Here is an 18,621-nt window from a genome sequence, read left to right as displayed (position 1 = left end):
GAAGACATTTAATAAGTGGTATGAGAGGGTGGCAATTTGCTCATTATCTTAAATCCCTTACACCATGCACGACAGATGAACTCAAAAGTGAAATGTAGAATGCTAGGACAGGACAGAGGGAACAGAAAAAACAGGTGAGTGTGGCAGTGTGCAGTGCGCAGAAGAAACAGTGACAAATGACAGCGTGCACGCCGACGACAAACACCGAGACCAAGGCCTGAACCCTCAACACCTAAGGACCGGTCTCACGAAAAACGCCTACCAACGGGAAAAATAAAAAGAAACACTTTGAAAGAGCTTGGACTTCACATGTAATATACAAAAACTGTGAAACTTGCAAAATTTTTAAGGCATTAATAAATGATATTGATGTGGCAATGAGCCGCAGCACTGGGGACCGTCAGTGGGGCTTTATCTCGGGCGTCATCCCGAAGGAGAAACGTTTGTTGTGACATTGGCATATTGCACTATCATGTTAGAAACTGTGGGCTGAGTTAGGCACACCTGGTCTGCTCTGCCCTTTACCTCTAGAGGAAGTGACTTGCCCCAGCTAAATTTCAAACTCCTCATTTACAAAATGGAAGATAAAAAAGGAATCTGTTACAAAGTGCTTAGTGCTGAGTAAGAGGAAGCGAGCGAAACGGGGCCTGAGCCACAGTGGGGAAAAGCAGGGAGCCGGCAGAGTTACACAGGAAAGGTATGGACATCACTGGGGACGGAGTAGGTAGGCTGTTTGGAAAGCGTAAAGAAGATAATTATAGAATGCTGGTAAGGAAATCTGTTAAGAATGTGCAAACTAAGAACATGGTAGAATTTTCCACACTACTCTGATTATAGTTAAAAAATGTGCACGTGTATATGAGCAAAGGCTGGAAAAGGGCTCACTGCACAAGAACGAGGGAGGCGATTTCATGGAGAGCTGAAAGTTTTTCGTGAGGATATTCGTAATAGATGAACTCCGAGGGTAAATAAAGGGCATGCCCGAAAAGAAACTCTCATGAGTTACACGGGCAGAAACAGAGTCTCGTCTGCTTGAGGCAGAAGGCGGTGCAAGCGATGGTGTCCGCTTATTCGGCTGGCGTTTAGGGAGCCCACAGACAGGTCCGAGTTTTGAAAACGAAGGTCTTGTCCTCGCGCGCTAGCGGGGAACGAGCCTATGAAAACCCTCAGTGCATCAGTGCAGGCAGGCTCAGGCCGGTCTTCCTATTAGAGGACTGGAGGACTTCCTGGAGGAGAAGGTGAGCAAGTCTCCAGGCTGGATGATGTGAGTCACCTGATGGGAGGCACAAGAAGGGTGGCCCTTGGAAAGTGTGGGCCGTCGCAAGCAATGAGCCTGGAGGGAGAGGCAGGGCCAGATCATCGGGGTCTTTTATGTTACCCCAAGGAGTTGAGTTTTACACAGAAACAAAAGTCAAAGAAGATTTTTTTTTTTTTTTTGTGCAGTCAACCAAGAGAAAGGAGATGGGGCCTGGGCCGAGGCAGAGCGGTGGCAATAAGAGAGGGCTGCTCGTAAATATCTTTGAGAAGAAACTTAACAGTGTGCAAGAGGCACGGGGAAGAACCAGGGAAATCATTGAAGTCATCGTTCACCAAACCAGGAAACCAGAAACTAATGGGAGCGGAGGCCAGGGTGCTGGCAGAGGGAGCGGCAAGGCCGGCTACTGGTCACGGTCCATCTGAGATGCCTTTCGCCTCTCTCCGCGAAGACATTCACCGGGTCGCTGGGTAAATGGGTATGAGGTCTGGGGGAGGGATGCCGACCGGAAGTGTAGTTCTGAAAGTCACCTGTATGGTAACATCTGGGATCAGGAGAGGGGGAGAGAACGGTCATTTTTCAGGTCGTACACTATTTCCGGTGCTTCACACAGCCTGCCTCATTCAAACTCCCCAGCCACCTCCTGAGTTTTATGTCTGAAGGAGCTGCGGCTCCAAAAACTCACAGGAAGCATCAGGACTCTGCCACGTCTTCCAAATCCATCACGGAGGCACGTTTAATTGAACTGGACTTGGCTTTGGCTAGAAACCCAGATGAAATGAGGGATCATGGAAAAAAGATGTCATATGCTTCTCGCCAACTTTGGTCTCACAGTTGCCAAATTCCAAGATTAATTTTCTTCGGGTGAAACCGACTATGTGTAACCTCGAATGCACGAGCATAGATGGACTTTTAATAACGACACTTAGAATGACGAGCAGAAGTTTAAGTAGAAGTTTCCTTTTCAACATTTTAACGCCCGTAGATTGTTCTCTCAGACTAGTTTCCATGGGCAAGCCCAGGGAACGCAGTAGGAAGAATTGTGAGGCAGGAATCTTAAATACTGAGCCTTTGTGTCAGCTCTGTCCTGTTCGCTGTGGAACGGAGGAGGAAAGCAGACACAGGCTTCCGGGCTCTGAAACGCCCCCCAAAAAGTGAGAGGTGGGACTAAAGTCCTTCTCAGACTTTCCTGTATGGAGGGGCCTCCCCGGTGGGGGGGGGGCAGGCGGGGGGGGGGGGAGTGGTTGTGAGCACCAGGTGCACAGCCCACTTCCTTAGACTGCCCCCCGAAGGCACCACTGGGCGTTATTTGACACAATGGGTAACAGATATTTATTCTTAAAAACACCTGAGTCTCGCCCTGGCTGGTGTAGCTTGGTGGATTAAGCGCTGGCCTCTGAACCAAAAACACCTGAGTCTCCTGCTTATGAAAGTAATTCATGCTTTTCAATCCTATTTAAAAGGTCACACAGTAATAAAAATGCAGGGGTCGAAAATCACCCAGATTAAACGCCCCGCAGAACGGTGCGCTCTTTCACTGGCTTACGGGAAAACGAATGCTAATGTGTCAGTATTCTTCTATAAGACCTGTTCTCTCTCTTTTTAAAGAATTTACTTATTTATTTACTTATTTGTTTATTTATTTATTATTTTCAGAGAGTGGGGAAAGGAGGGAAAAAGAGAGGGAGGGAGACATTGATGTGTGAGAGAGACATTGATTGGCTGCCTCTCACGTGCCCCCAACCAGGGACCTGGCCCACACCCCAGGAACGTGCCCGAACCAGGAATCAAACTGGTGACCTTCTGGTCCACAGGTCAGCGCTCAATCCACCGAGCCACCCCAGCCGGGGCACATGTTACCTTATCTCTTAAGATCAGGTGGTGAAGCTGGTAACTTTCTAATTTGCTGCCCATCGGTCGGGTGTTCATTGATTTGAATTTAGTTCTTCCTCAGTGGTAGACTCACCCCTGTACTGCGTCACGTCCTGTGCTCATTGCCTGCGTGTGGGCGGAGGCTGTGAATTACTTCCCAGGGTCCCCCCCCAACCCCGCCAGGCTGAAGTGACCTTGACGAGTATCCAGAAGAGAAAGGAGGCGAGTGATCACTGAGAGCAGTGTTTGTACCAGGCGTAAACCAAAACCGAGATGCACTGAAATGAAAGCCGGTGCAGAGGCGGTCGCGCCCACACACTCCTGTCCTGGCCATGACTTAGGTCACGGTCATCATTGATCGAGGAGGACACCTGGCCCAGCCCCTCTGCGCTCCCCTCGCTGAGGATGTTGGGGCTGCTGGGGTGAACTTAAGAAGACTGCAGTGTGAACACCGCGTCCACAGGAGCTTGCCGGTCGTCAAAAACACACAAACATTTTAAAGGCTCCGTGAGAGTTGGTTGGAATATACAACAATTAAATGGAAAACTATTATAGAGCCCAAATATCCAATTGGCTTCACTATTTACACTTTTTTCTTTGTCTCCTTGAAGCAGCCACAATTCCTGTTGTGCCCTGATTCACTGGCACCAGCAAGTGAGGAGACAACCATGGCAGAGCGCCCTCTCTACATTGGATGTTCCAGTTTTTTGAATGTCTTAAAGTGGATAGGCAAAGAAATGGCATCTCCACCTTTCTCCTTGTGTTTTTGTGAGGTCACATTGTTCTTGTTGCTGGTTAATTGGCTTTTTGTGTATCCTTTTTTCAGTTACCAGCCTACCTACCTACACCTCTCTCTAGTGTCCTTCTAAACGCCTCCAGTTAGCCTCACTCCTTCCTTGCAGTCTCCACCCTGAAGGCACCGCTCACTCTCACCCCTGCTACAGTTTGCTGTGAGATAAGGAGCCGAGTGGACAGACGCCCAGCTTCCCCTCCCCATTCTTCCGGCCACCTCTGAACTTTGCACAGACTGCAGGGATTACCTCCTCTAGGTCATACCTCCATTACTTACCTGTCTCTTTCCTAAGACTTCGAGCACCTTGGGGCAATGTTCTGTCGGATTCCTGTTTCTCTGTCTTCAGCAATAGCACAGATTCTCAAACAGTTTTTGAACTGAACTTTTAGATTGTGGCGCTGAAATTTCCACAATTCCTTGCTTAAATAGAAATAGCTAACAAGGGATATCTAAAGTTAAATTAGATATGAAATGGTGCTCCAAAGTCCATACAAGTTAACCCACGGATGTTGTACTTCCACTTTAAATTTTTAGGAGTCACTTTTTCTCCTACGGGTCTCAGCTCCATTCTGGGATAGCTGAGACTGTGAGCAACATCATCTAAACAGGCCACGTGTTACTGTAGCAATAACAGGCATACTGATAACTACAATCACAATGGAATGAAAACACTAAATGCTACTGTAGCAATAACAGGCATACTGATAATTACAATCACAATGGAATGAAAACACTAAATGCTACTGTAGCAATAACAGGCATGCTGATAATTGCAATCACAATGGAATGCAGGCACTAAAGTACTGAGTTCTGAGTAAGACTTGCAGTTGTCAACAATTTTAATTTCCTATTGTTTCTACCGAAATCATTGACTGTGGTTGTAATGAATATAGCACAAATGTATGCAATTTGTAGATTTTGAAACAAATTTCCATTCAACATTCAAACATGAAAAACAATTGGTCTCACCCTATTGAGTGGTACTTGGAAAAACCTTTGCAAGTTTCCACAGTGCTAGGAACAAATGGATTTTAAAACATAATTTGAAAACTTCTGTGAGGGGACACAAAACGGCATCGGGTGCAAGAAACACCTTTGCTCTGGGAACACCTTTGACAAGCATTTCTGTCTTGTCCAGCTTGCATTCACGTGGATGTTAAAGTAACCCACGGCCCCTGCTGCGTTTTCTGTGCGGGTCCCTTCTTCTGCCTCAGAAACCCTCGGTCCTCACCCCCTAACCGTGTTCCGGGAGTTACAAACGCCTCTCCTTCCATCATAACCAAAGCCACTCTCTCCATCCTCTCTGTCTCAGGGCACACTGGTTGGTTGGTTGGTTTGCTTTTGTTTTAACACTTTTGGAGCTGTTAATAATTCTGCAATGTGTTCGTGTTGTTTTTGAACATTTGATTTTCTCCTGTAAACTGTGAACACCCAAAGAACAAAGATGAACACAGAGGACACCTGCAAACACTCAAATATTATTTGTGACTCTGGTTCTAATAGTGATCATTTCTGATGGGCGGACGTCTGACTACAAAAACAGTCGGACGCTGTAAGTAAGATACAGCGTGAAGAATATAACCAATACTATTGTAATAAGTGTGTGCGGCGCCAGGGGGGTGCTTAGCCTTTTTGGGGTGGTCACTTCACGAGTTATGTAAATGTCCAACCACTGTATTATACACCTGGAACTAATGTATTTTATGTTAACTGTAATTGAAAACTTAAAAAAATATTTTAAAAATACATCTTGACTCTTTGGAGAGTGAAATGACCTTTTTCCAAGGAATGTTAGAGACCTGGCCCTCCTGGAGTTTTAAAGTTATGAAGACACTGTTTTGTTATACAGCTGTGCCCGGACCCCCTGGCACGCGCTGCATGTGAGGGACACGTGCCTGTGCACGCGCGTGTGCGCGGGAACCGACCTGGCGGCTGCCGCGCGGGGAGAAAGTGCATCCGCCGCCAGGCCGCTCGTCCCCAGTTCTCAGCATCTCAGACCTCCCGAGTTTTCAGGAGTACGCTGCTGGAGGCGCCTGGAGGCTCTTCACAGTGGAATGCAACCTCCTTCCAGCGCAGCGCTCGAGAGGTGAGGGGTGGGGGGCATTTTCAAGTTGCAGGTATTTTGCACGACAAACCGATCGCGTCCCCGCTGCATAAACGGGAGGCAGCTCGGGGGCGCAGGCAGGCTGGCGTCTGCCGGCGCCGAGCTCGGAGGAGCCCTTTGGGCCCGGGATGCAACAGGATTTGGGAGACGCCGCGGGAGCAGAGAAGCCACGGAGCGGGCTTTGTCTAGGATTCCGCGGGTTCTCCGGCCGAGATTGCAAACGCCCAGCCGGCCGGAGCCGGGGCGCGCTCCTCCGCGGGGCCCGGGGTGACTCACGCCCCGCCGGCGCGCCTCTTCCCTCCCCGAAACGGCGCGATCGCCGCTTTAAAAGGAAGTGACATGGGGTGGGGAGAGACGTCAGCCGAGGACCACTTTTTTCCCCGCGCAGGGCCCACCCCTGGGTGGAGTCTCGCCTTTTCTTTCCAGCGCTGGCGGACTTACAGCTCCTACAAACTAGTGGCAGTCCCTGCCGCCCAGCCGGCTCCCGTGCAGTCTCTGGTCTCTCCCCAGCCCATGTGTCCGGGCTGCCGGGACGGAGGTACGTGTGGCTCGCGGGCTCCCTCCCCGCGACTTCCCCTCGGGGCGTGGCGGGTCGCTGTCCGCGTCCCTCTCCCGGCCCCTCGCCCGCTCGGGGGCTGGATTTCCTGAAACCCTCTGGAAGGGGTAGGTACCGACCCAGCAGGACGCCAGGCAGGCGACCGCGGGAGCACGGCGGGCGGCCCGGGAGGCAGAGGGGCTCGCTGCCGCCGGAGGTCCCTTCCTTTGTGCTCAGCTGGGCGAGCCCGCCTTCCCCCAGGCGACGGCGACCCGCGCCTCTCCTCCGTGCGCCCCCGCCCCGCCGACCCCCTCGGCCTCCAGCATTTTCTTCTGCAATAGGTGCAGCTGGGAGAAGGTGCCCGTTACCTATCGGTCTCTTTTGTGTCATGCAACATGTTCTTCCCTCTCGGGCGTTTCTATGGCAACCACAAAAATACTACACAAAACGCAGCCCCGGCCTAAATGGATGCATGCGTGGTGCGCCGGTGGTTCGGGCCGGGGCTGGCGGACGTCCAGCGTGGCTCTGAGCTACCCCTCCTCACTTTCATTTTGGTTTTTCCCTATCACAGCCGGGCTGGGGGAGGGGAGTTGTCAAGGAAACAGACATCGGCAATGCCTCTTTATTTGCTGAATTTTCGGCCTATGAATTTCTGCATCATATCTAGGAATTAGAAAAGGAGTGGTTTGATGTTTGTGTACGTCTTCAGTTTCTGGTCTTTTTTAAGAAACCATACACAGGTCCCAGACGTGATGTTTATGCTGTGGTCAGACCAAGGGGGTGGGGAAAAGCGCTCACTGCTTTATAGGAGGCCAGGCCCTGGGAAAAAGTTTTAGGAGGGGTTTGAGGATGAGCCCTGAAAGACGTGGTACTAGTGTCTGCTCAGGTTCGCAGCAAAGTCTGCATGATGGAAGGCTGGGATCTGGGCTCTGCTCTGCACTTATGTAGCGCCGCATCTCAAGTTCAGCAAATAGGAGGAGCGAGAAATGGCACCGGCCAGCAGGGTGCTGAGTTCCCCTGCCTTGCATGGATCTCACCCCACCGCCCCCCAATGTCCCCTCTCCTTACTGGTAGGTGCATAGCCCTTCTCTTTACCAAAACTGGGAAAGGGTTAACCCATCTGTGATGGTTAGTCCAGCGGCCTCAGTTGGAAGGAAAGAATCGTGAGATGACAGACCCAGTGAGCGTGTGTAGGTGTGTGTACACGTGGGTACGTGTGTCTGGGTGTCGTGTGGGTGTGTGACAGTGTGTGCAGAGGGTGTATGTGTGTGTTTAAGTGGGTGGGGACAACAGGGGCCAATCAAGAGTCCTAAGTCAAAACTACAGAATCTTGTTAATGCCCTCAATGGGGAGAGAAAGAGTGGATTTGCAGGAAACGTAGAAAACGTGACAGGAAAGCGTCACCCGTCTGGTGAAAAGCAAAGTTAACTGTGATTAGAATCGAGGGGCACACACGCTGGAAAGACACAATCCACAGGGGCCTGTTAACAGGTGGGAGGAGTCCGGCCGGCATTTTTATTCCTACAGTCTAGGAAGTGTCCCTTAAAAGCATGAGGTCCATTATCGAACATTTCCAAATTACCAAATTAGCCTTTATTAGCTCTATCAGCACCAATCTCACACTTGATTCTTAAAATTATCTGTAACTTTGGGTAAAGATTGATGAAGGTCGCTTAGCGCTCACGGTGCCTTCCCGTTGCCGAAGCCAAAGGCATGGCCCAGCAACCTCGGAGCAACCCCTCCACGTGAAGCAGGACGCAGGAGTGGTTTTCAGGAGGTTCTGCTCGCCCAGATCTAACCCTGTTATTAGATGTGACTTTTAAAACTCATTCGGGTGCAAGAGGTCTTCAGTGTATCAGATACAACAGTGATCTGAAGGCGGGGCCTGACTAGCACAGCCCAGAACTGACCTGAACTAGTGGGGTTGGAGCAGGACAGCTAGTTAAAGGGCGGAGAGCATAGAGAAGCCGTGAAAAGGAGCACACTGGTTTCTAAAAGCGCGTGTTTGTTCCTGAACAGTCGGATGGTGGGCTTTCGATGTTTGCGAAGAGTCTACGGGCAGTGATGCTGCAGCTTCTGGTCCTCGAGGCTGCGGGTCCCCTGTAGGGCCCTTCAGAGCTGGTGGACAGAGTGCAAGTTCGAGTCTGAGCTGTGTGCAGGGGTTTCCAGACCTAGGAGCTGCGCAACGGAAAGCCTTATGGGATGGAGCTCCAGGAAAAGTAGCAAGAATCATTTGGAAGCACAGCCAAAAGTAAAAATAAAACAACTGTCCTATAATTGGACCCTAAGTAGAGGTTAAAACCATAATTAGCAGCCTTGGCCTGGGGAAGGTCAACGGAACTAAGATGCAAAGCCAAGTTCAGGGTCTTAGGAAAGGCTGGATAGAGGTGATGCTAAGGGAATCACCGCTGTAGTTGGGGCCAGTCACCCTTGTATTGGGATCCCACTGTCTGCAAGGCTCCGAAGTGGGTGCTGGGAATTTTGTGAAGAAGTTATTCAACAGAAGTTGTTGTCTGTGGTCTCAAGTTTAAACCCACCAAGCAGGGCTGACAGCCTGTGTAGGTGAGCACAGAGACAGAGAAGGAGGCAAGGCAAGAGGGGGATGAGAAAACAGGAGGCAATTAGTCCGAGAAGAACATTAGGAAGATGACGATGCTGAAGGTTGGAAGGAGAGGAGACAGACAGTTCAAGGGGAAGAAGGCGTAGGTATCCCAGAGGACAGCGGTGGGTGCTGAGAGACGGGTCCTGGTTGGAGGTTCTTGTCCCAAGCAGGGAGAAATCCATGTGTAGTGTGGAAATGGGGCAGGTATACTGTGTGTTGGTGGAAAGAACTAGTAGACATAGATCAGGGACAGAATTTTGTTTTAATCAGAACGAAATGGGTAGAAAAAAGGCAATGTGAGGAGGAGGCAGAATCCTTCCTAATCTAGTATTCTTGAGTGGAAGCTCAAGGGGTAAAGGCTGTACTAAAATCAGACTTTAAACAAGTAAGAAATTTGAGGGAGGGAACCCCACATGCACCCACGTCATTGTAGTCAGACCTCCATTGCCCTCCCATTAAATTGTGGGGCGCTCAGGTGAGCGTTTGGCAAATTTACTGCATTTTGCGTGATCCGCTATATTCTGAAAAGAAGGTGTAATGGGTATGGGAAGGTGCTGCGTTCACGGTTCTGAGTGGTTCTTGGCACCTGAGTGTTTGGAGAAGCACAGGTGAGCAAGCCCAGCTCAGTCATCATCACCATCACCCACAGCCTGGGCTGCGCTGACTCAGTAACCTTCACCTGAGACGGGAGCAGCTGGGAAAGCGAGCTTCGGAGCCCTGAGGCTGGGCGTGGGGGTGGGCCGGGGAGGGTCACCGCTAAGCCGTGGGAAGAGGGAGCCTCAACCAATGATCGGTGAACCATGTGTATGGGGCATTTGTGATTGGCTAAGGGCTGTGGACACCCAAGAGCAAAAGCAGATACGGTATAAGCGGCTGCTGTTTTCAGCCATCCGAAGGATTTTAAGGGAGATACTGTGATGGGCTGACCTCCATGTTCTTTTCATGGAGGACGGAGTAAGAGGAAATGCTGTAAAACAAGAACAATTTTTGGTGAGCGTTATCCGTTATCTGGGAACAATGTACCTTTACCTGCCCTCCTCTATTTTTCAAGAAGCGCTCTTGCTCCACAAAGATTTTCTCCCTGTTTCCATTTCGTTTTGTTACCCTAGTCTGGGTTGCTCTGCTTCCTTTGACCCTCAGTCCTACCTTTACGTCACCCTTCATTCATTCATTCGTGCATTCATTCATTCACAGTCATCATCTGTTCACCCGCATTTATTCCTTCCCTCAACAGAAGATACTGAGTATCCTGTGTCGGGCGCTACATATTATGGACATAGACACGAATAGGAAAGAAACTATTTCTCCCCTAAAGAACCCCAGAAACTAGCGGGGAGATAGGTGAAGAAACAGCCCCTTAAACCAGGGGTGCTGTTTCCGACAGAGACGTTTCTTTGCCCGATGGCACGATGCGTCCCTTATTATTAAATAATTCGGTACAGAGATCGTGCTGGGCAGGGAGGGAGAGAGCGGTTCGCAGTGGGCCATTGTCCATCTTCGAATTGTCTTCTGTCTTCCGAATTGGTCGAGCTTGTGGCCAGTGTCAGTAAACATTTGTTGATGAACTAAGGGAAGAAGAGGGATTTCTGGCCCTGGAGACATGGAGGATTAGAGGCCAGGAGGCTCGAGCGTTCTGTTCCTGAGAAGTACAAGCTGAGCAAGATAACCCTTCCTGGACTTCCGTGGGACTGCAGTTCCCTCCAGAGGAGCGCAAAGTGCCACACACGTCACAGGGCACCTGCCACCCTCATCAGAACGGCACGCCCATTGGCTTCCCACATAGCCTCTCGTCATTTAGATCTAGAGGGCCCACAGCGCGCTCAAGTCCATGCCTCAGTCCGACAGAGCCAAGGAGCTTTCGACACTTGAATCTAATGACCCAACATAATGAACGTTAAAAGTTTCACGAAGCTTCTCTTGGTAGGATTGTTTTGCCGCACTCCTGCCTGTAGAATGGAAATTATATGGGCAACACAACCAAGTTCATCTGGAACACCGCCCTCCCCGGCTGGCCTGGCAACCCAGAAAAAGTCTGGCAAGTTCCCCTTCTTCTTCATTACTTTGATCTCAGTTGAGATCGGCTTCTCCCTTAGGCACGAAGCTGCTCCAGATGACTCCGGCTGACACAGGTCTGTCCCCTCCAAACCTCGCTCACACCGAGTAACTACGTCACGGACTTTCCGTGTAGGGTCCTAGAAGAGAAGAGTCACTGTGAGCTTCATGGTAGTTGGAAGCTGGACATTAAAATTCCTTCAGGGGGTTATTCCGCCATCTGGTCGATGACAGGTAACCTGCAAAAGCCATCAGAGACTCGGAGGTGACCCGCCAACCTGGAGGATACACAGGAACAAGAACAGCTCACCTTCAGTGAGGGCTCCCTGCGGGCCAGTCTGTTACACAGACTTCGCACGTGTCACCTCCCTTCACCCACATGACACCCTGAGCAGGTGAAAACAACGGCCCCTTTCCGTTTACAGACAAAGAAAGGAAAGATTGGAGAAAGTCACTCACCTAGTGTCATACGAGGTCGCAGCCGGGATGCGAACCCAGAATGTCGTCTTCCAGAGCCCCGCTCTGGTCCACCGCGCCCTCCCATCTCCAGGACCAGCAGCACGGGCCCGCCCAAAGCAGGCTGCAGCAACTATTCTGGAATAATGAGCACCTACCTGCCACGCCGCTCCTCCCCTTGCCGCCTCCCCTCCGGTTCTGACAGCAGCGGCATTACTGGAAGAGAGCGCGGCATTTTTAGACGGTGCGGGAGAGCTGGTGGTACTGCCCTCTTGGTGGCCCTGAGGAGCTCTGCTGTCCTGCTGCCAGCAAGCCTGCTGGCGGTGTGGTGGCAAAGCGAGAGGGCCCTGGGACGACAGACTGGAGGGACGGGGAGGCAGCAGCCCATTGCATTCAACGTGGGCTGTCCTCACACCAGCAGCGTTTAACCGCCAACTGGACTGTGCTGGGAAGTCCTCCTGAGGGCACCCCGGAGTGGCTCCCTGTGGTCCCCAAGGCTGTAGGTCCCCAAGGCTGCAGGTTGAGAGTCAGACTTTCTGTCCTGCTGTTGATTGTCCACACACCCATGACCGAGTGTAACGGCAGAGTGCCATCTGCAACGACTCAGCCAGCGCTCACCTTGTCGGGCTCCGAAAGGAGACGGGAGATAGGATGGACCCAGGAGGGAAGCGTGGCCCCTTCCCATCCCCCTCAGCTCCCTCTGAGCTGTGGCCTCTCTGCTGGCAGAGGTGAACCGGGCGGACGAGAGGGTAAAGAGTCTGCCTGACCAGCTGCTCCCCAGCTGCCAGCCTCATCCACGGGCTACCAGTGCAATCCCCGGGCACCCACTGGCCAGCTGTGAGTGGTTCTGGCTCAGTCCTCCTCTTTCCTCTCTCCTGTTCCGGGGATGGAGGGGGCAGGGCTGACAGGACAGGTAGAGAGGGGCTTCCTTCCGCAAATGTGTATAACCCCCCCTGTAGCCTGGCTCTGATGCGGGGCCCCTGCTGTCCCGACAGTCTCCCTGCACCCCACTCATCCTGGATAAAACAGCCACTCTTTCTAGACGCTCTCCCATTGTCTGACGGGTCTCTTCATAGTCAGCCCCAGGGCCTGCTTTGGGAGCTTCGGGAAGGCAGGCCTCTCTCATCACAGGCCATTTCCAGCCCGGACATGCTGGCACTGAATGGGTGCCGTAGTCTAGAAAAAAGGGGGCCACAAGCTGTCACAGTCAGATTTGCCTAAACTGATGGCCTCCCAGCCAGGTCCTCCCAGGTTGACGTTCTCTTAGGGCAAATTCTCAGTCTTGGCACCGTTGACTTTTGGGGCAAACAGTTCTCGGTTGGTGGCGCCGTCCTGGGCACTGCAGGACATTTGCCAGTTTCCCTGGCCTCTGCTCTCTAGATGCCGGGACTATTCCCCCACCCCAGGTGTGACAGCCAGAAACGCCCCAGACACTGCCAAACGTCCCCTGGAGGGGCGAACCCCCAGCTGCTGAGGGCGACTGCCACAGGGAATGCCACCAGACCCCAGGAATCCGCCCGACACCTGGTTAGGCCCCTCCCTGCTCCGCGCAGACCCAACTCTCAGGACTAACTTGCACTCAGCAGATTTACAAGGACAAGTCCGAACCAAAGGTGCAATTCATTTATTTACATTAATAAAGAGATAGGAATTGAAAAATAATTAAGATAAGCAGAGAGCAGATACGTGACCAGAGGAATTCAAAGACTTGGTGCCAAGCCTGCTGGCAAAACCTGCTTGGAGAGTCTCCTTGTGGCCTAGGGTGTGGGGAGCGAGCGGGGGCGGCGCGGGTGGTCCGTCAGCACCCAGCCCACCCTCCGGGACTCAGTTTACGAAGACCCTTCCCGCTAGGCTCTCAGGGAACCAGCCCCTCCCTCTGGTGGAAGGGATTCACAAACCTGAAGAAAGCCTGGTGAGAGCCTGCCAGGGCTGGGACTTGCTCATTTCCTCCGCGTTTCCCAGGCCTTCTCCGAGAGTCTGCACTCCACGCACAGGTCTGACTAGTTACTTATTTGCCTGTTAGCGCCACCCTCCCTTTCTGTCTCCAGCGCTCCTTCTCCCTCATCGCAGAGGGCCCTTTCAAGTGCCCCCTGGGACCAGCCCACAGGCTGCAGCTGGGGTAAGGCCCAGCTCCCAGCCCGAGGCCTGGGTCCTGCGCTGCCTTTTGTCTGCCCAGCCTGGGGTTTCAGCAAGGCTTTCTAGAGAAGGGCAGCCCTGGGCGAGGTCTGGAGAGCCGGGAGCTCACTGGAGGGAGGAGCGAGGGCCAGGTGCTGAGAGAGTGTGGCCAGGTGGGGAAGGGGCGGGCAGGTGAGCCTGCTCCTGGGACTGTGTGAATTACTGGTCTGGGAGGCAGGCCTACCCCAGTCAGCCTGGTGCCAGTGTGGGGTGTGGCGTGTGGTCTGGGCCCCCGGCTGGCTGGAGGGGGGATTAGGGGAGTGGGGAGGGTGTGCAAGAGGGATCTGTCTGGGAATTGTGAGCATTGCTGGAGGTAGAACCACAGAACTGGGCCTCTTTGACCCTCTGGGATACTAAAGACAGAAAAAAATTCCTTTTCTGTAATATTCTCCCCCAAGGCTCACGTACACTATGCTTTATAGTGTAGTCGTTCATGCATTTTAATGCTAATCAGTGCTTCTCATTCATCACTTAATACGTAGGTGAGCTTCCCTGGCCTACCTCATCTGGTCTTAACTCCAGCCCAGACGGTAATGAATTATCTTCTCTCTGACCTGAGACTCAGGCACAGCCTGGCTAGCTAGCTTTCCCAAAGTCATGGAGCCAGGAATGCCTGCTTGGGACCCAGGCTGTGATTTGACTGTACAGAACATTAAAAGCATCGTGTATTCTGGTATGATGCGTTCTTTCCCATAGTTCTTTTAGGGCAAAAGGACTTTGTGTAGCTTCCAAATGCACAGAAATTATGCATCTGAACCCCCAATCCTGTGGAAATTTTGGAGGTTCTGGAAGTCCAGACGATATAATGAAAATGTCGTGGTGTCACTGAAATCCTCGTCTGGCCTACATTTCTAGAGGAATGATAGGGTTAAAGTTTAAGTAGGGGAAACGGAGAGAGGACCACCGAGAGATTTTAAATGGGCCTTCTTATTTCATTATTCACATTGGTTTCAATTTTAGCCGAATGGGGACTTCCTCCCCCCCTTTCCCACTCCTCTGTCTTCTCAAACGACGGCCGAATGGTGGTCTAAGACAGTCTGTTTAAGACAGTCTGGCCTTAAACAGCTTTCCCCTGGCTTTCCTCTCTCCCCAGGGAGGATGTGCCTCTCTGGAAATGTGCTTCGTGTGCAAGGCTGGGGTCTGGCTGGGTCCCGTGGGTGCTGGGCCATCACCTGCTGTCTCCTCAGAGCGGCCGCACCCAGGACACGGCCCTGCCTGCCTTGTCCGGTTGGGGACAGGGTTAGCAGCCTGGCAGCTCAGCCATGTGTCCTTTTCAAAGGCCTCAGGACCTTTTCATTAAGGACAGTGTGGAGACTGCCTGGCCTCTTCCTCCGGACACTCAGTGCCGGGCCGTGTAGATGGGACGGGGGGTGCGTTGCAAAGCCTGGGTTCGGTCCCCAACCACGTCCACCTGCTTCCTCTCCACGGGACCTCGGGCTCCTTGGGACCAGGGTCTGCCTCTTGGGCTGGTCTGGACTGTCCCTGCACTGGGAAGTGTCCTGTGCCCGGTTTCCCGGCCTGGTCAGGGAGTCCAGGGCAGAGGCACGTTCTCTAACCACCACACCCGGCCCGCAGGTGCTGGGGCGGCAGGTGTACAAGCTGCGGGGTGGACAGGACCAGCCCACTCCAGCGTCATGGATGTGCTGTGATGTAACACAAAATTGATGTGCATTTTAAGACAGAACAGAGGCTTCCCATGCTTGGTTGTTGGGGCAGCTTTGGGCCACGGCTCCAGGCCTTTCACAGCTGGGGTCCTCTCTGAAGGGAAAATTTTTGTGGGAATTTTCGAGAACAAAACCAAGCAGGATGATCTCTAAGGGACCCTTTGTGGGAAGAAGAGACTTATCCTCTGGCCCTTCCACTGCCTGTCCACCATCTCGAAATGGCCGGCCTGGGCCTGGGGCAAGGCACGCAGCATCCCCGAGAGTCTGTCTGCCTCGACTGTTTTTTCTCTTCTGTCTCTCTGCCTCTGTTGGTGTCACTGATGCTGTTCCTTGGGTCTCTCTGGTCGCCCACCTTTTGGGGCTTCCCTCCCCTCTGTAGAAGAGGCCCTTCTCCAGATTAGCCCAGGCTGGTCCTGTTCTTTGTGACCTGTCTCCTCCCATTACCTTGACCGTCTCTCTGATGAGAGTAGACGGTGAAGCAGGAACAATTATTACACCCATTTTACAGATGAGACTGAGGTTAAATAATGCACCCAGGGTCACTTAGCCTAGTGAAGCCAACTGGCCCTCTGGCTCTTGAGGCTGTGCCCAGGTGTTCGGGCTGACCCTTGTACACCACACAGACTCTTTGGGAGCTCAGTGTTCGAGGTTCTGCATCGTAGGAGTACAGGGAAAACGGATGGCCCACTTCATTGCTAAAGACTCAGGAAATGAGAACCGTACAGCCAGTTACAGCAAATCCCTAATCCCTAGTGTTGGTTTTTCTCTATATCTCTTGAATTTTACTTCAGTGGTGTGATGGAAAGGTATGCTAGAAAGAATCTGGAAGTTTCGATTACCTCTGACCAACACATCCGCTCCTAGGAGAGAGGGAGAGGTTGCTGCGTTTTTCCATGTGAAATACTGGTTTGACGACATCTCATGATTAGCAGCATCTATGGAAGGGGAAGTGTCCCACCTGCCCGTATGGAGTCCTGCTTCGTGAACGGTGATGCTGGGCTGCGGTGCCGTGTAGCAGCTACATTCCGCCGGCACCGTGGTCACATCACTAACGCGTCACGAGCTGAGCGTTTCCCTGGACCAGGGTGGTGGACATTACTGACCGTTCCAGCCATTCATGTTATGAGGGTTTATTCATCACCTGCCACAGCCAAGTCTACACTGGGCACTGTGGCTACCAGATGAGAAGCACTTCAGCTCCTTAAGGAACTCAGGCTGGTGGGAAGGCAGATATACACACGAAGGGAAATAACATTTATTGATGTTATATGGCCTTGGTATGGTGCTGAATCTTTTATGTCGTTTCTTCATGCGGGAAGTAATCCTTACCACACAGTGGTGATGTTCTGTAACAGTGACCCTAGCTATGAATGGGGAGGGGACCACAAGAAGACAGGGGAAGGGGCACTTCGCCGTTTGGGGGCAGACAGCAGCCTGGTGCAGGCGGGGGTACAACACTGGGCAGGTTAACACTGGGAGTGAGGGGGAGAGGCTGTCTGGCAGATGGGACAGAGGGAGGACCAGATCTGGGCATGGGGAGCACCCCTAGAAGCGTGCCCTTCTCTGAGAAGGCTGTCCGCACCTCCACACCCCGGCCCTGGTGACACCAGGCGCCCACACCTCGCTTTTTCTTCTAAAGACACACTGTGTCTCTCCCTCCCAGGTGGGAGAGTGGCATTAGCTTCTGACTTTATCACTTATTTACATCTCCCCATCGGCCTTTGCCACAGCGTGGCAGCTCCTCGAGGCTCCTGGGGGGCCTGCACAGCCCAGCATGGTGCCCAGTAAATGCCTGTCACCTGAATGAAAGTCTTCCCCTGAGGAAAGGGCAAGGAGAAGTGACACTTAGTGACTGATTGTCACCCGTGATACTGGCAGTGCAACTGAAGCCTGAATCTCATCATGGCGAGAAGCCGCCACATCAGATGGTGCCTCTGTTAGAGATGAGTCTCCCTCCCAGATGACGTTTCTGTTTGGTGACGTGGCATGCACTTGACTTCCAGTCCCGACGTTCCCAGTGCCAGGTGATGGGGTCTCACAGCGGGCACCTGGGCAGGTCAGGGAACGGACGCCAGGAGAGAGGTCTAATGCTTGATAAGCCCACGTACTCAGCGCTGAGTGCAGCTCACAGGTGCCTGAGATGGGGCTGGCCTCTGACCTATTTCATTACAACGGACCCATTTCCCAAACACCTGTTTACTTTCTGGAAAGTACTTCCCGTCTCCCTGAGTGGGATAGATTGGGGGGATGCCCGTCGGGGAGGTCAAGGCTCCCCTGAGTGGGGGTGCGGTCATAGGCGTGCAAGCTGGACAGTCACACGGGGCCTGCCATGAGGGTGGGGTCCCGAGCACCCTGTCTTGAAATCCTTCAAGTTTTCTGAACAAGGGCCCACAGTCTCACTTTGCCCTGGGGCCACGGCACTGAGTCCCGGCCAGTGTCTGAGCGTCCACCAACACCCTCCTTGTGTGGGGCTGTGGCCCACTTCTGACTCCCCACAGCTTTTCCAGAGCAGGACCCGAGGGCTGCAGGACGGTGGTCCAGGGCCACTGGCAGCTCCGGCTGCTGACCTGGCACCTTCGCAGGTGCATCAAGCTGGTTATGAACTAGTTCCCCAGGCCTTACCTCCAGGCCTGTGATTTTTCAACCAAATCGCACTAAAACCTAGTCTGAAGAATGACTGGATGGTTTCTCCACGGTTTTTGGGGTGGGAGGGGGTGGAAAGAAGAACCATCTCTCAACATACAAAGGCAATAAAATCCAAGGCTGAAGCTGCCTCGTGAGAGAGCAGGCCCTGTCTTCGGCGATGACAAGAGACAGCTGCTGTGTGTATGTGTGTTTTCTGTATGTCAGTGGCCTTTTCAAATCAAAACACAAATAGAAATGTTTGTTTCATGCTACCCACCAAGGGCATCAATTTTACCTTCAGAGAAGATAACCCTTTAGAAAACAGAACCCTAAAAATGGTAGAGGGTTGCCGTCGGGTATTTGGGACATCTGCTAACCCAGTTTGCAGGAAATCTGTTTCCAAATGGGGTAGGATCTCAAAATGTGAAGACGGGATTGCTGCCTTTTGGAATTGTTTCCGTTATTCCAGCAAGACCAATCACTTTTTA

The 18,621-nt window shown here is 52.3% G+C and overlaps 1 protein-coding gene and 1 long non-coding RNA gene across 3 annotated transcripts in view; one reads left to right on the top strand and one right to left on the bottom strand.

Moving 5' to 3' along the window:
• The first annotated feature begins 5,876 nt into the window (after nucleotides 1–5,876).
• The window catches only part of AGPAT4 (1-acylglycerol-3-phosphate O-acyltransferase 4), an 83,412-nt gene continuing 70,667 nt past the window's right edge, over nucleotides 5,877–18,621 (top strand). The window contains exon 1 of one of the 2 annotated variants that reach the window (XM_045188961.2): nucleotides 5,877–6,006. The gene's annotated coding sequence lies outside the window, so the exon portion shown is untranslated. Of the gene's footprint in view, nucleotides 6,007–6,420; nucleotides 6,563–18,621 lie in introns of those variants that run through there. The other variant, XM_024552237.4, reaches the window with a different exon arrangement.
• Nucleotides 10,629–13,975, bottom strand: LOC123478869 (uncharacterized). Its single transcript, XR_006654266.3, has 3 exons — nucleotides 13,568–13,975; nucleotides 11,828–11,885; nucleotides 10,629–11,353 (listed from the first exon to the last, which is right to left on the bottom strand). It is a non-coding gene; the product is annotated as an uncharacterized lncRNA (long non-coding RNA).

This window comes from Desmodus rotundus, chromosome 11 (genome assembly GCF_022682495.2).
Source record: "Desmodus rotundus isolate HL8 chromosome 11, HLdesRot8A.1, whole genome shotgun sequence".
Lineage (NCBI taxonomy): Eukaryota > Metazoa > Chordata > Mammalia > Chiroptera > Phyllostomidae > Desmodus > Desmodus rotundus.
The sequence above is the reverse complement of the archived record's forward strand: the minus strand, read 5'-3'. Positions and strand labels throughout refer to the sequence as shown.